Genomic DNA, 14,994 nt, shown 5'->3' on the forward strand with positions numbered 1-14,994 from the left:
TAATTAGTAAATAATGTGTGTATGTTATGGCAATTTTAATTAATGACTGTGTGCAGCTGTTATATGTTTCTTGCTGGACAACTAGAGTGGCATGGATAAGGAGAAAGCCAAAGATTACATATTGAATTGCCAGGTTTGTGGACTATATTCTATCAAAATAAATTTGATGTCTTTCACTTTTTCTAGTCTTATGATGGAGGCTTTGGAGTAGTACCTGGTGCGGAATCCCATGGTGAGTTGGATAAGTTTCTCTTAAAATTTATATGTGATTCACTCGTCATAAAGTCTATTGCAATATTGTTGTACTCAGTAGTCCTGACAAGAGTTGGTATTCATCCACAGTAATGACATAAGAATTTGTAGACCTTCATGTGTATTTTGAAATTCAACTGGAACAAACGAACACTTGCATCCTCAAGATGCAAAGTTGTGGTTAAACTTTCATAACTGCACAATGGTTTTCTATGAAGGTCCCTTGAACAAACAAGACTTGGAGTTTTTATGAGTTAGGTTGGAGCTGAAACTAAGGTACGGAAGCTTCTTAAATATGTTACTTCTTTTATATATAAGAAAAGCTTTTTTAGTTGATTGGTTATGCTACTCAGTCCGTGGGTGCTATTATTATTGGATCATTTGTTGTTTGTGTTGCAAAGTTGGAACCTTTCCATTTTGAGCTTATTTGGGTTATAAGAATTAGTCTCAAGGTAGACTTTGGATTTTCTTTTTCTTATTGTGTATTTTATTCATTTCGTGTTTGTGAGGTCACCTCAAATTTCTATCATGGTTTATTTTGTTGATATTGAAGTTGTGTGATGTAGAAATGGAGTCAATAGGAATAAGAAGTTTGTGAATATTATATTTTCCTTTTGTAGCATAGAGAGACTGTAAGTGATAGTTTTGGTTAAAGAGGATCAAATTTTAAGGTAAAGAGAATTTGTGAAGTTGACTTTGGGTGTTGGTGGAAGTTTAGAAAAATATGTACGACAAAGATGCTTGATCTCAAATAAATAATCAATGAAATAGATGATTAATGGTTCCTGATTTTGTGTTTTAACCTTTAACTTTGAGAGGAAGAATTTGTGCCTATATTTTATTGCTTTTTTTTAAATAAAAATAAATAGCTTATGATGTAGTTTAATTTGACTCATAATATCTAGTTTAATGAGTATTACAACTGAAGCTTTAAACTCTTGATGTTCAAGCTTATTTTAGCAGGTGTATTATTTTGTTGCTACAAAATCATTTCAACATTTTTGTATAGAAAACTTTTCAGATCTTTCTGTTACTACTTGAAAATGGGTTTATATGAGCATTCGAATGTTATTTAGTGGGGTATTGATTTTCTCATTGGTGACAATGGTTACTGTCCTGGATACTATAGTAATGCTTATCAATATGATAATGGTGATTCCTATATTGAACACTGCTACCATAGCCATTATGACCACTATATTGGAGACTACTCTTCCATAGCCATTATGATGCCGAAGAAAGTAACCAAGTAGAGAATGATGAGATCATTGTACGTACTCTTCAGGAAGAGTTTCAACAACTACAGATTGCTGAACAATCAAGACAGTCGCAAGTAGAAGAACAACAGTTCCCTGTATCTGATTATTGGCCTAATACACCAACTGAGAACTATTGTACGCCAGGTATGGTTAAAGAATAAATTATAGATTCCTTGTGCTTGTTCATGTTAGATGTTTTTCTTGTTGAATGTAGTTGGTTAGTTTATTCAGACTAACAAAGAAGTTAATGGCGTAGGAACTTCTTATTCAAGTTATAGTCGTCATGAAGTGACAAGATACTCATTGGAGCAAATAGAAAAATATCCCTTTGATGATGAAATTGAGAAGAGATTGGGTCAGACGGATCCAATTCGTGTATGTATGTCTTCTCATGCTTTTGTGGATTCATTTTTGAATCTAGTGTATTAATAAAATAAAATCTTAACGCCTTTGGATGTTAATTTTCGTAATAAACAACTATGCTTTTAACTTATTAGCTTAATTGATGTCGACGTTGAACTATTTCAAATTATTGTCGTTAAGTTTTAATTGTGAAATTTGGAAGCAATTATATTGTTATGTATTTTTCTTCAGTTTTAGTTTTGGAATTTGCACTCAAGATTTATTCTGTATTTGAGTATTAGGTTTTTAATGAATAAAATAATTATACAAAAATTATATCTCATTAATTACTGTTTGATTTGTCTTGTAATAAAAATTGTATACTATATTTATAGGTTTGGTAATAAAAAAGATCTGAAAATTTATATTGTGCAGTGATAAAGGTAAAGTCAGAAAAAGATTTTTTTTTTAGTTTGATAATGCTATTTCCACGCTTTTAAAGTGTTGCCATATCTCTCTATCGCCACGCTTTTAAAGCGTGGCCATATCTCTCTATCGCCACGCTTTTAAAGCATGGCCATATCTCACTATAATCACGCTTTTATCGTCACGCATTTTTTAGCTTTTCGCCACGCTTTAAAAGTGTCCCAATAGAGCTGTTTTCTTGTAGTGATAGTAGTGCCTAGACTTAATTGTGTTTAATTTTCTCAATTTTATGATGTCCTTTATAGTGCTCACCAAGTGTTTGATAAAATTTTTACTCTAAATATGGAGTAGATTTCTACTCTTGGCTTTGAGGTTGAGTAATTAGAGACTCTTGAATTGTCAAAATCTAATGTTGATAGGTAATTGAAGGTTGCTAGTTGACTTCAATGCCACTAAAACTAATCTTTCATTAGGATTTGATTAGGACTTCTTGACTATAGTCAATTGTGCTTACTTGACTTTCCTTCAATTGTTAGAGGATAACCAAGTTAAAGCAATAGACAATTATCATCACAATTAAGGATGACAATGAGGATAGAAATTCTAATTTTCACCCCTAGCCAAGGCTTTTTATATTGATTGATTATATTCCCTTTTGTTAGCTTTGATCTTTTAGCTCTTTTAGATTAAGTTCACATTCATTAGTTATATGCCTTTCTTAATGCTATCATTTTATTGCATGCTTGTTAGTTAGTTGATTTCTTAATTGGTAATTCTAGTTGTCCCCTTTTAATTGTTACTTGTTCATTGCCTTTATTATCTTGTCACTTTACTTTTTCCGCAAGGAATTCAAACCCACCTCCCCCAAAACTTTCCCAACCAATGATGTGCATTCAATTGCAAATTCTAGGGAAGATGATCCGGGATTCTACTCCCGATAATTGATCTTATTGTTGTGACTGATGTGTGGAAAACGATCCAACACAAAACTCACCGATAAGTGTACCGGGTCGCATCAAGTAATAATAACTCACGTGAGTGAGGTCGATCCCACAGGGATTGAAGGATTGAGCAATTTTGGTTTAGTGGTTAATTTAGTCAAGCGAATAAGAGTTGATTTGAGTGATTTGTATCCAACAGAAGTAAATTGCATGAAATTCAAAGGGAGAGGGATAATTGACAAGAATTTAAAGTGCAGAGAAAGTAAAGAAGCTGAATCTTAAGATGCAAGTAATATAAATTGCAGAAACTTAGATTGCAAGAAATGTAAATGACTGAATCTTAAAGTGCAAGAAATATAAATTGCTTGAATTATAAAAGGAATTGGGAATTGGGATTGCAGAAATTAAACAGAGAAAAGTAAATTGCAACAAGCAGAAAAGTAAAAGGTGAATTGAATTGAAGTAGATCTCAAACAGAAAAGTAAATTAGCTTGAATAAGCATTCAACAGATGAATTAAAAGGAAATTCCAGATCTCAGGGGTCAAGAGACTAGAAAACTAAGTCTAGATCTCACTACCTTCCTTCATCCAATTCAGAAATCAATTGCAAGTGAATTTAAAATCAAAGAGTAGAAGAAATAAATTCAAATCTCAATTTCTCCAATGGTGCAGTGAAAGAAAAAAGAGAGAGATCTCAAGGTGAGATTGAGACAGAATTTCCTCAATTCTCAACACCCAAGACTCAAGTAAAGCTTTGCAGAAAAGAAAATAAGAAAACCCAGAGGAGAGGAGAAATCAATTCACCTCCCAATTCTCCAGGATCCGAATAAAAGCTCTCCAAATTACAATTTAAAATTCTAACAGAAGTGAAAAATTCAAAAGTAAAAGTTGCCGTTCCTTTCTAAGTCAAACTAACTTCTATTTATACACTTTCTTCTAATGGTTTTGAAGCCTTGAATTTGGCACTTGGTCTTGATGGAATTGGATTGAAGATAGCCTTACTTGGTTGCTCTTGGACTTGGAAAGAAATCCATTTTCAATTTGGACTTTGGAGCCTTTAAGTTTGAGTCAAAATTTGAGGCAAACTTTAACTCAAACATTGGAGTGTTAAAAATTATGCAGAATGGTGCTTTTCTGTCACTCACGTTTGAGTTCACGTTTGAGGTCAAACATGAGCTCAAATGTGCTCCCTCCAAGGCAATGTTGCAGCCAACGTTTGTCCTCAAGTTTAAGGCAAACGTTGGTGCAAACTTTAAGTCCCCCTAGTATAGTAATTGTGCCAACGTTAAGCTCTCCTAGGTATATTTGTGAGCCAATGTTTGACATCAAGTTTGAAGAAAACGTTGGTGCAAATGTTGCTTCCTCCAGGGTTAGTTTTTGAGCCAACGTTTGACCTCAAGTTTGAGGCAAACATTGGCGCAAACTTTGGCTCCTCCTGGGTATATTTTTGTGCCAACGTTTGACCTCAAGTTTGAGACAAACGTTGGTGCAAACTTTGGCATCTCCTGGGTTCTTTCTTAAGCCAACGTTTGACCTCAAGTTTGAGACAAACGTTGCCACAAACTTGAGCTCTTCCCAAGGTGGTTTTGCTGCCTTCTGCCATCCCCTTTCTTCAACCTTCCTCCAAGCCTTTTGGTCACCTGTCATCAATCAACAAACGCATCAAAGCTATGCTAAAATCATGAGACTTCTTCTCATTCTTGACATATAAGCAATTATAGCATAAAACCTCATGAAAATGCATCAATTTACTCATGGTTGATTGAATCCAAATACACATGAATTTCTACCTAAATGGCTTACTTATAACTCAAGAAAGTGTATAAAACCTATTAAAAACAAAGGAAAAAGACTAGTAAAACTAGGCTAAGATTCCTTGGCATCACAATACCAAACTTAAATCTTGCTTGTCCCCAAGCAAGCATCAAACATAAGAGAGAATGTCATGAAACAGAGAAGTGTGCATATCCTTATTGAGCATATAGTTGAATTTAGTCCATGGGGTTTGTATGTAGACAATGGTGGTTCATTTATTGCTTGCTGTTACATAAGATATGTTTCCTCAAAGGCTTACTAAGTTTGCTGCTACAAGGCTTTACTTTGGCTTGTTCCCTTGCTAACTTTTCCTTCTTTGTTTTGCTCAGAGAGCTTATTATTCTTTGAAGGTTTGGTGGCAAATGTTGCAGCAGCCTTTGACTTAATTTTTGCTCAACATTCCTTCACCACAGACACATGGCTCACCCTTTTCTTCCTAGGATCATTGATGCCCAACATCTCTTTGGATAACTAAGTGTTTTGTAGCTAGGTTGCTCTTTATTGTGGACTTTCAGTTGGCAATCCCAAATCAGTTGATCTAAGTGGCCATGTTTTGAAATACTCCTCAGAACTTACTTGTCCAATCATATCCTAATACAAAAACACCACAGGAATGTGTCCTAGGGTCCAAGCTATTGGTGCCTAGCCTTATTGTTTATTTTCTTTGCCACTTTTGGCTTTTTCTCTTTCTTTTTCTTTCTGTTTTATTTCATTCTCAAGGGATTTTTAATGATACAAGCCTTTATAACAGCAAACTAGTTCATTCTTCAAAGAACATTGACGTGGCAAAAATTGGCGAGTTAAGAATTGTTATAAGATATGCGTTGCAAGTATAGTTCTCAACCAACCAGAAATCTGCTTATCAATTTAAAAGGATGTCACAGAAATTAAAGTTAAAATACTAGGAGTATGAATCCCAGGTCGTCTCCCAACGAGTTACAGGAAAGTGTGCTATTTTATTAATCAGATGGTTTTCAAAAAGATTTGAGTTGAATGACAGGAAATTAAATCAGAGAATTAATGTAATTTAAATAAAAGCCTTGACTGGGAGTAGATTAGTTGGAAGCCCTATTCTTGTTGCAGTACTTTCAAGATTAATTGATAATTGGGGTTGTTCTGTTTAGTTATCCCATACTAGGTAAGGGAAAGTCAAACAAGTTGGAATGCTGTTTCTATTCACAAGTCCCAATCCGCTTACTTGGAAGGACTGGCGTTAGTGACTAGAGAGCAAACCAATAATAAACTCAATTACAATTTCTCCCTTGAGCACTCCAACTGAAGGGTTCCTTTCAATCAACTCCCCATCAAGTTAGGGAACAACTCGCTCACTGTGAATGTGGAATTCATAACATAGGAAAGGGAATTAAAGGAAGACAAGATAAATAAAACATCAAAGGAATTAATTAAAATTAAAAATAACTCTTGTATTGATAAATTCTAAAATAATCCAATAGTAAGATTGAAATAAATTAAAGGACATGGAAGAGTAAAGCCAAGTAAAGAAAACGAACTAGAATGACGCAGTCTTGATGAGGTGATAACTCTTCTCAAAATCCCAATGCAAAAAGCAATTAAAAATCCTAAGAACTATGAATGTGTAGAGAGAAAACCTAGAGGAGAGGAAAACTAGATCTGAAAAACTAAAACTATCTAGAATGAATGTTGTTGTTGGTCTCTGCATGTTTCTTGGCTCTAGTCTGCTTTTCTGGGCCGAAAACTGGGTCGAAACAGGGCCCAAAATCGCCCCCAGCGATTCTGCAGATTATGCAGATCATGCACGTCACGCGATCACGTCATTCATACGGACGCGTCATTCGGCATTTTGCTTCTCCACGCAGGAGTGTCGTCCATGCATCCGCGTCGCTTGTGCTATCCCATCCACGCGGTCGCGTGAGCCATGCGGCCGCGTCAATGCGATTTTCTCTCTTTCGCGTGGTCGCGTGATCCATGTGGCCGCGTCACTTCTCGCTGGTCATCTCCTCAATTTCTTGTGTTCCTTCCATTTTTGCAAGCTTCCTTTCCAATCTCCAACTCATTCATGCCCTATAAAGCCTGAAACACTTAACACACAGATCACGGCATCGAATGGATTAAAGTAGAATTAAAATACATAATCAAAAGTCTCTAGGAAGCAAGTTTTCAATCATGTAATAAATTTGGGAAGGAAATATAAATGCATGCTAATCATATGAATAAGTGGGTAAAGATCATGATAAAACCACACAATTAAACACAATATAAACCATAAAATAGTGGTTTATCAACCTCCCCACACTTAGTTGAAGGAGATAATATGAATGAGTAGGAACATGTAGAACTCATGCAATGCAATGCAACCTATATATGTGAATGCAACTATATGATTCTTGTCTACTTGATCAAAAGTAAATAAGCTCTTCAAAACAATTACAAACTAAATTCCACTAACTCAATTCTTATACAGTAAGAATAGATAAAAATGCAAGAAGATAGCTCATGAAAGCAGAGAACATAGAAATTCAAGCATGGAACCCTCACTGATGATGTATGTACACTCTAGTCTCTCTAGTGTATAGGGTCATCACTCTATCCTTCTCTAATCATGCTTTCTAATTTTTGTTCTTCTCCTGACCAGTCAACAACATTTAATATACCAATGCAAACGTCATGAGGTCTTTTTAAGGTTGTAATAGGGCCAAGGTAAGGGTAAGGCTACATATATGGCTAAGGAAGCTTATAACTTGAATCTTTAATTAACCCAAGCTTTAACATAACCTATATATATTCTATACAACTTTAGAATTCATACCTAGCTACCCAGAAATCTCTTTCACATTCCATACTCATGTTTCAACTTTTTTATTTTAATTTTATCATACATGCATTGATCTTTGAATTCTTAACTTAGCATTGGGGTAATTTTTTTTTGTCCCCTTATTTAATTATTGAATATGTTTGGATTTTTTTTTTCATAAACATAAAAACATAAAAATAACATAGCTTATCAATGCACATAGATTTTTAATTCTTATAGTTTCACATGAGTAGGTACCCAAATTCCCATTATATTATCATGACACATTCCCTTATTATCTTTTGTTCCCACAATTTCCCATACTTGATTGACTAACACAATTCTATCTTAAGCTAACCAAAGATTCAATTTGGGATATATAATTGTTTTTTCGCTTAAGGCTAGTAATGTGGTAAAATATAGAACAAATGGGATTTAAAGGCTCAAAGTGGCTAACAAAGGTAATTGAGAGGGTAGGCTTAATTTGGATAAGTAGGCTAAACAAATAATGGCCTCAATCATATGCAAACATATAAATATAATAAACATTGGACATATAGGATGAAACAAAATATAGATTACAATCATAGAGAAGTAAACACACAAGAATAAAATAATTATGGTTAAATAATGTAACCATTCATAAAGGCTCAATTCTCACAGGTTGTGTGTTCTTTAGCTCAAAAATCATGTTCCAAATACAACTTCAAGCAAATTTAACATAAAAGTTTTAATTAAAATTAGTGAAATTTTGTTCCAAAGATAGGGTCTTAGAAGAAACTTATTGTCTTTTTAATCAAGCAGAACATGCATGCAACTAATCTATTACTATACAATTTATCCTATTCTACAAAAGAAAAACTAACCAAGTACCCTAATTTATTGGTGTTAGGGAAGAAAATTACCTCCGGAAGTCAGGTACTGACCGACCTCCCCACATTTAAGGCTTTGCACCGTCCTCGGTGCCATCTGTCAAGAACAAAGGTGGGCTGGTAGCAGTATCTCCACAGTCGGGACCATCGTGGCTCCCTGTGCTAGTAAAGGAAGTGGAGTCCGGGGTGTCTGAGTCCTTGAATTTTCCCATAATCAACTCCTTGAGGTATGTGAATCGGCGCTTGTTACGGCGCTCTCTCATCTTAGCTTTCTGTTCCTGCCAATCCAACCTTGCAAGTATCTGCTGGAGCAGTTGGTCTGTAGTAGGTGCTTGTGGTATTGAAGAAGGAATATCTTCAACTGGTTCAGTAGGCTGGCTGATAGTGGCGGCTGGAGGTCTGATATATTTCCCATTAGGGACATATTGATAATCCCGTGGAAGTATGGCTTTGGTGTCCCCAGCTCTGTAGGAGACTCCGGCTGCTGAGACAAGATCTGAGACCAGGGCGAGGAAAGGTAAGTTTCCCGCAATTTGTACGTGTCCCATGGCATTCCGGATATGTCTAGGTAGATTCAGAGGTTGGTCTGTAAGGATGCACCATAGAAGAACGGCCATGTCCGCAGTAAAGGATGATTCGTGAGTGCTCGGAAAGACGTAATGGGACATGATCTATGCCCATACGCGAGCCTCCAGGGTAAGTGCTGAAGCCGATATTCCCTTACGCCGGGTGCGATGGTATCCGTAGATCCAACGGCTGCTAGGTAGTGCGATAACTCTGAGAACGGCGTCCCAGTCAAAGTGGTACATCTGGCGCTTGAGTACGGCTTCTTGAAAGGCGTCTAATCCCTCTGGAATAGGGGGAAGACCTAGAGCTTGTTGAATGGCCTCTTCTGTAATGGGGACTTGCTTCTGGCGGACGTAGACAAACTGCAGGGTTGGTAGGTGGAAGTTGGAGTAGAACTCCACTACCCAAGAAAGATTGACCTGCCTTGGCTGTCTCTGTAGGAAATCCCATTGTCTTCGTGCAATCTACGGCTCAACAAATGTAGCAATGTGGTTTGGGGGGAGAAGAAGGTATTCGTTGTTGTAACTCCTTTCTGCCAGGATGGGGAACATCTGCTCACAGTAGCGATTGGGGAATCGCGCAGTGTCCTTTGCTGGGAAGGCTCTTTCTTTATCATCAACTTTTATAATCCTCTTAATTTTCTTTGTTGAGGTCTTAACTGCAGTTGAAGAAGGTTCTGCCACTAATGCTCTTTTTGTTCCTCTTCTTGCTGGTTGTTTGAGAGTAGCTTTCTCCTTTCCTTTCTTGGTAGCCATCCTGAAAAAGGAAAGAGAAAGTAAATTAAATTCAAAGAGATAGAGCAAGGAAGAGGGCGGGAAAAGTGGTAATCAATGCACAATAAAGAAGAACGACGTTAACATATGGTGATGACTAAATGTGAAAAGTACATCAATGAAAATATAGCAAGTGCATGTGGGGACAATTAAATGCAAGGGGTTTATTGGCATGCAGGCAAAGGCATGAGTAGCATAGATCAAGCATTCAATGTCCAAGTGAGATTACCAAGTCTTTCAAACTAACAATTTGTTTGTAATAACAATTATATTAAATTAATAAAATATAAAAAGGGTTTTGTGAAAAGCAAGCATTGAAAAGTAGAATAAAGTAGAAAGAATGCTTAATGCCATATGGGCCTTTTCACAAACACATAGCATGCATGATAGTTAAGTTATTGAAAGCATGAATTTGAACATGCAAGCATCCCTTGAAAAAGTAATATATAATTGTCAAACAAATCTATAACAATCCACAAGCATATAATGACTCACATAAATTTATAACACCAAATAAAAACGGAAAAGAAAGGAAAAAGAAAATATGAGTACTGAAAGTAAAAAGAAAAGAAAAGAAGATAACATATAAAAATAGGAAGAATAATAGAAGAGTAAAGGGTAGAAGAAGAAAAGAAAAACCTTGTTAATGGGGATGAGAGAGAGTAAAAAGTGAGAAAGAAGGAAGAAGGAAGGAAGGGAGGAAGAAGAAATAAGGAGGAAAAAGAGAAAATAGGATTTGGGGAGAAAAAGATAAGATAGTTGGCAAATTAGGGTGTGCTGTGCGGCGCAAGCGACGCGGTCGCGTGGAGCACGCGGTCGCGCGACTTGCGCTTAAACTGATTGACGCGGTCGCGTCGGTCACGCGGTCACGTGACCCGTTTTAGGCTAATGGCGCGAGGGTAGCCTCGCACTAGCACAACTCTCTGTTCAAAACCATATTAGTGCCAAATTTTGGGTGACGCGATCGCGTGGGGCATGCAATCGCGTGAGTGGGCTTTTAGAAGGATATCACGCGGTTGCGTCGCTCACGCGGTCGCGTGGGAAAGATTATGCGCTCAACACCAATCTAGCACCACTCTAGCACAACTTTCGGTCGTGCACCCTTGTTACGTCGAAATCCAGGTCACGCGGCCGTGTGGGGCACGCGGTCGCGTGGGAGGCCAATATTCCCATTCGACGCGGTCGCGTGGGACGATTTGTGCCACGGGCACACCTCCAGCCACGCTCCTGCATGACTCTCTGTTCGTTTATTATTTTCTCCCATCTACTTGCGACGCGGACGCGTCAATGATGCGGTCGCGTCGCGTAACTTTTTTTTTAAATAAAAATATGCAAATGCAGGTGCACGAAATGTACTAATAAAGAGAAGAGTTATTGAATATGAAAATTAAAAATAAGGAAAAGAACGATCATACCATATGAGGTTTGACTATCTTCTGCAAGATACGCTTTATTTCTCTGTTTGACACCTCGGCTTGCCCATTAGTCTGAGGATGGTATGCTGTTGCAACCTTATGAATTATCCCGTGCTTCTTCATTAATCCTGTTAGTCTCCTGTTACAAAAATGGGTGCCTTGATCAGCTTATCAAACGCTTGTTTGCAATTTTCACTGAACTCGAACTCAATATCTTTCTGCAGTAGTCTGGATAAGGGAAGTGCTACTTTACTGAAGTCCTTAATGAATCTCCTGTAAAAACCTGCATGGCCAAGAAACGAACGGACTTCCTTCACAGAAGAGGGGTAAGGTAAAGTAGAAATGACATCCACCTTTGCTGGATCTACAGAAATGCCAGTATTAGACACAACATGTCCTAGTACAATACCTTGTTTTACCATAAAGTGACATTTCTCAAAATTTAATACAAGGTTTGTACTGACACATCTATCTAATACTCTAGATAATCCATCTAAGCAAAGGCTAAAGGAATCGCCGTATACACTAAAATCATCTATAAAAACTTCCACACAGTCCTCAATAAGATCAGAGAAAAGACTCACCATGCACCTTTGGAAAGTAGCTGGTGCATTGCACAAGCCAAAGGGCATTCTCTTGTAAGCATAAGTCCCAAAAGGACATGTAAAAGTGGTCTTTTCCTGATCCTCAGGAGCTATATGAATCTGGAAATAACCTGTGTAACCATCTAAAAAACAATAATGCGATTTACCTGACAGGTGATCCAGCATTTGATCAATGAATGGAATAGGATAGTGATCCTTACGGGTTGCTTGGTTGACGCGTCTGTAGTCAATGCAGACCCTCCAGGCGTTCTGAACTCTGGTTGCCATGAGCTCTCCATGCTCATTCTTCACTGTAGTGACTCTGAACTTCTTTGGCACTACTTGTACTGGGCTTACCCATTCACTGTCTGAGATGGGATAGATTATATCTGCCTCTAGTAGTCTGGTCACTTCCTTTTTGTTAACCTCTAAAATAGTGGGGTTCAGTCTCCTCTGGGGTTGACGGACAAGTCTTGCTCCCTCTTTTAAAAATATTCTATGCTCACAGACTTGAGGGTTTATGCCTACTATGTCTGCCAAACTCCAACCAATTGCCTTCTTGTGCCTCCTTAGCACACTAAGTAACTGCTCTTCTTGTTGAGAAGTAAGTTCCCTTGCAATGATAACTGGAAACTTCTGCTTGTCTTTAAGGTAAGCATATTTGAGGTATGGAGGAAAGGGTTTTAGCTCTAACTTCTGATCATGGTCAGGCTCTGGGTTGTCTGGAGCTGGTAACAATGGCAAAGCACTGTCATTGTCCTCTGAGAATGTCCCCACACTTGGACCTTGTCCTATGTACTTCTCTTCAAATTCCTCCTGGTGAACTTCAGCCACAGTCTCATCTATAATGTCACACTGGAGGATAGAGTGATCCTCTGGAGGATGCTTCATAACTCCATTCAGATTGAAGATCACTACTCGGCCATCTATTTCAAAAGAGTATGTTCCTGAAAAAGCATCTAATTTAAACTTTGAGGTCTTCAGGAATGGCCTTCCGAGTAGGATTGATGATGGCTTGTCTGAGTCATTTTGGGGCATTTCCAGGATATAAAAATCAGTGGGGAACGTGAGTCCCTTAATGCCCACTAATACATCTTCAGCAACTCCAACCACTGTAATAATGCTTTTATCTGCTAACACAAAACAAGCTGCCAACCTTTTTATGGGAGGGAGCCTCAAAACATCATATATAGACAAAGGCATTATACTCACACATGCTCCTAAATCACACATGCAATCAGAAAATACTACACCACCAATAGTACAATTAACCATACAAGGACCTGGGTCACTACACTTTTCAGGTAAACCACCCATTAAAGCAGATATGGAACTTCCTAAAGGAATAGTTTCTAATTCATTAATTTTGTCTTTATGTATACATAAATCTTTTAGAAACTTTGCATACTTAGGTACCTGTTGAATAACATCAAATAGAGGAACAGTTACCTCAACCTTTTTTAATATCTCTACCATTTTTGGATCAGGTTCCAGCTTTTTCCTGGGCTTCCTTGCAAGTTGTCGAAATGGAATAGGAGTGGTGTCTTCTGCAGTGTCTGCTGTAACAACCCCGATTTTCGAGTTCGCGAGATCTTTTCTGAAAGTACGAATTTCTCCAGAAGATCAGTAAGGGGAAAACCTTTGATATATCATCAAGAATCTCAATCCTCATTGTCATTATGTCATCTTTAAGTTAGAACCTTTCCCGAGGCAAGCTCGATGATGCAGTCGCGAAGAACCTAGTTTTTGAACCGTATCGGTTAGGAGTTTTAATTCGGTTTTTCGTAAATAGTCTCAGTTTGACAAACCGGACTCGATTTATGAGAGAAGAGAGATAATAGGATGATATTATCATTATATTAGTATTAGAAGCTTCTTGAATAATATTATAAGGTTACCTGGTCAGTTTTAGTTAAAAATAGAAAACCGGTTTAACCAGGTTTACAATTTACTGGTGCAGCTTAGCACCAGCACTCTCTGATGACTTTAGCCATGCTAAGGCCTCATTATACATGTTTTATTCTCATAATAAATATGTTACTAGTGTTATTTATGCTAGTAGCTCATAAAATAATTTTTAGAGATGTTTTCACAAGTGTTCCGATACACCTAGTTTTAGTAGTTATACATCTGAGATATTTTAATATTATTTTAATCCACCTCCAAGCCAACCAATCACAACTCACCCTACACCCCCAAAACCCCCAAGGCTGGCTCATTTTCACTTTGTGGCCGAAAATAGGTAGAGAGAAAAAGAGAGAAAAGTTCTTAGTTCCAAATCTTCAAAGTTTGATTTCTGCTGAACTAAAACTCAAATCAAAATTCCAATCCCACCAAAATGATCCTCTCTTCTTTCTCTACATGATTATATGACTTATCAAGGCTGGGATCAAGGTGAGTTGGCTGCACCATCTCTCTTTTGATTCAGTTTCAAGGAAACATGCTTAAATATGTGTTTTCTTGATGTGATTTAGGAGGAAAAAGTGCTTAAGGACCACCTGAAAATCTAACTGAATTAGGGGCAGAAAAATCAGGTAGGGTGCCACGAAATTAATCTTGATTATTTGTGTTTGAGATGTGTGAATTTTGTATAATTTGGCTGTGCTAAAAATTGGTTGCATATATGATTGATTATTGGTGAAAATTTGGTGAAATTTTGATGAAATTTGATGAAATTCAAGCTTTAAAGTTCATGTTCTTGGGCAGCTGGAAAAACGAAACCCTAAGCTTAAATTGAGGTTCAATTTGTGTTGAAATCATGTAGAAAAGATGGAATTTTAGTGGCTGCTAATTTATTATGAATTATAGTAAAAATCGGTTGCTGAAAAGACTGAAAAACGGGTAAAAATAGAGAAAGAATCTGAAGAATTTATGAAGAACATGAAGAACACTTTGAGTGTGGTGAAGAAAAATGAAGAACACCTTTTTGATTCATAAAAGGGCAAGGAAGTAATTATTTTGGTGTTTGAGGGGTT

At 37.1% G+C, this 14,994-nt stretch overlaps 1 long non-coding RNA gene across 1 annotated transcript; it reads right to left on the minus strand.

Annotated features, from left to right (window-relative positions):
• Positions 956-11,346, minus strand: LOC110270643. The gene is made up of 3 exons (XR_002360281.1): positions 11,331-11,346; positions 5,462-5,467; positions 956-1,096 (listed from the first exon to the last, which is right to left on the minus strand). It is a non-coding gene; the product is annotated as an uncharacterized LOC110270643 (long non-coding RNA).

Source organism: Arachis ipaensis, chromosome B04, assembly GCF_000816755.2.
Source record: "Arachis ipaensis cultivar K30076 chromosome B04, Araip1.1, whole genome shotgun sequence".
Classification (NCBI taxonomy): domain Eukaryota; kingdom Viridiplantae; phylum Streptophyta; class Magnoliopsida; order Fabales; family Fabaceae; genus Arachis; species Arachis ipaensis.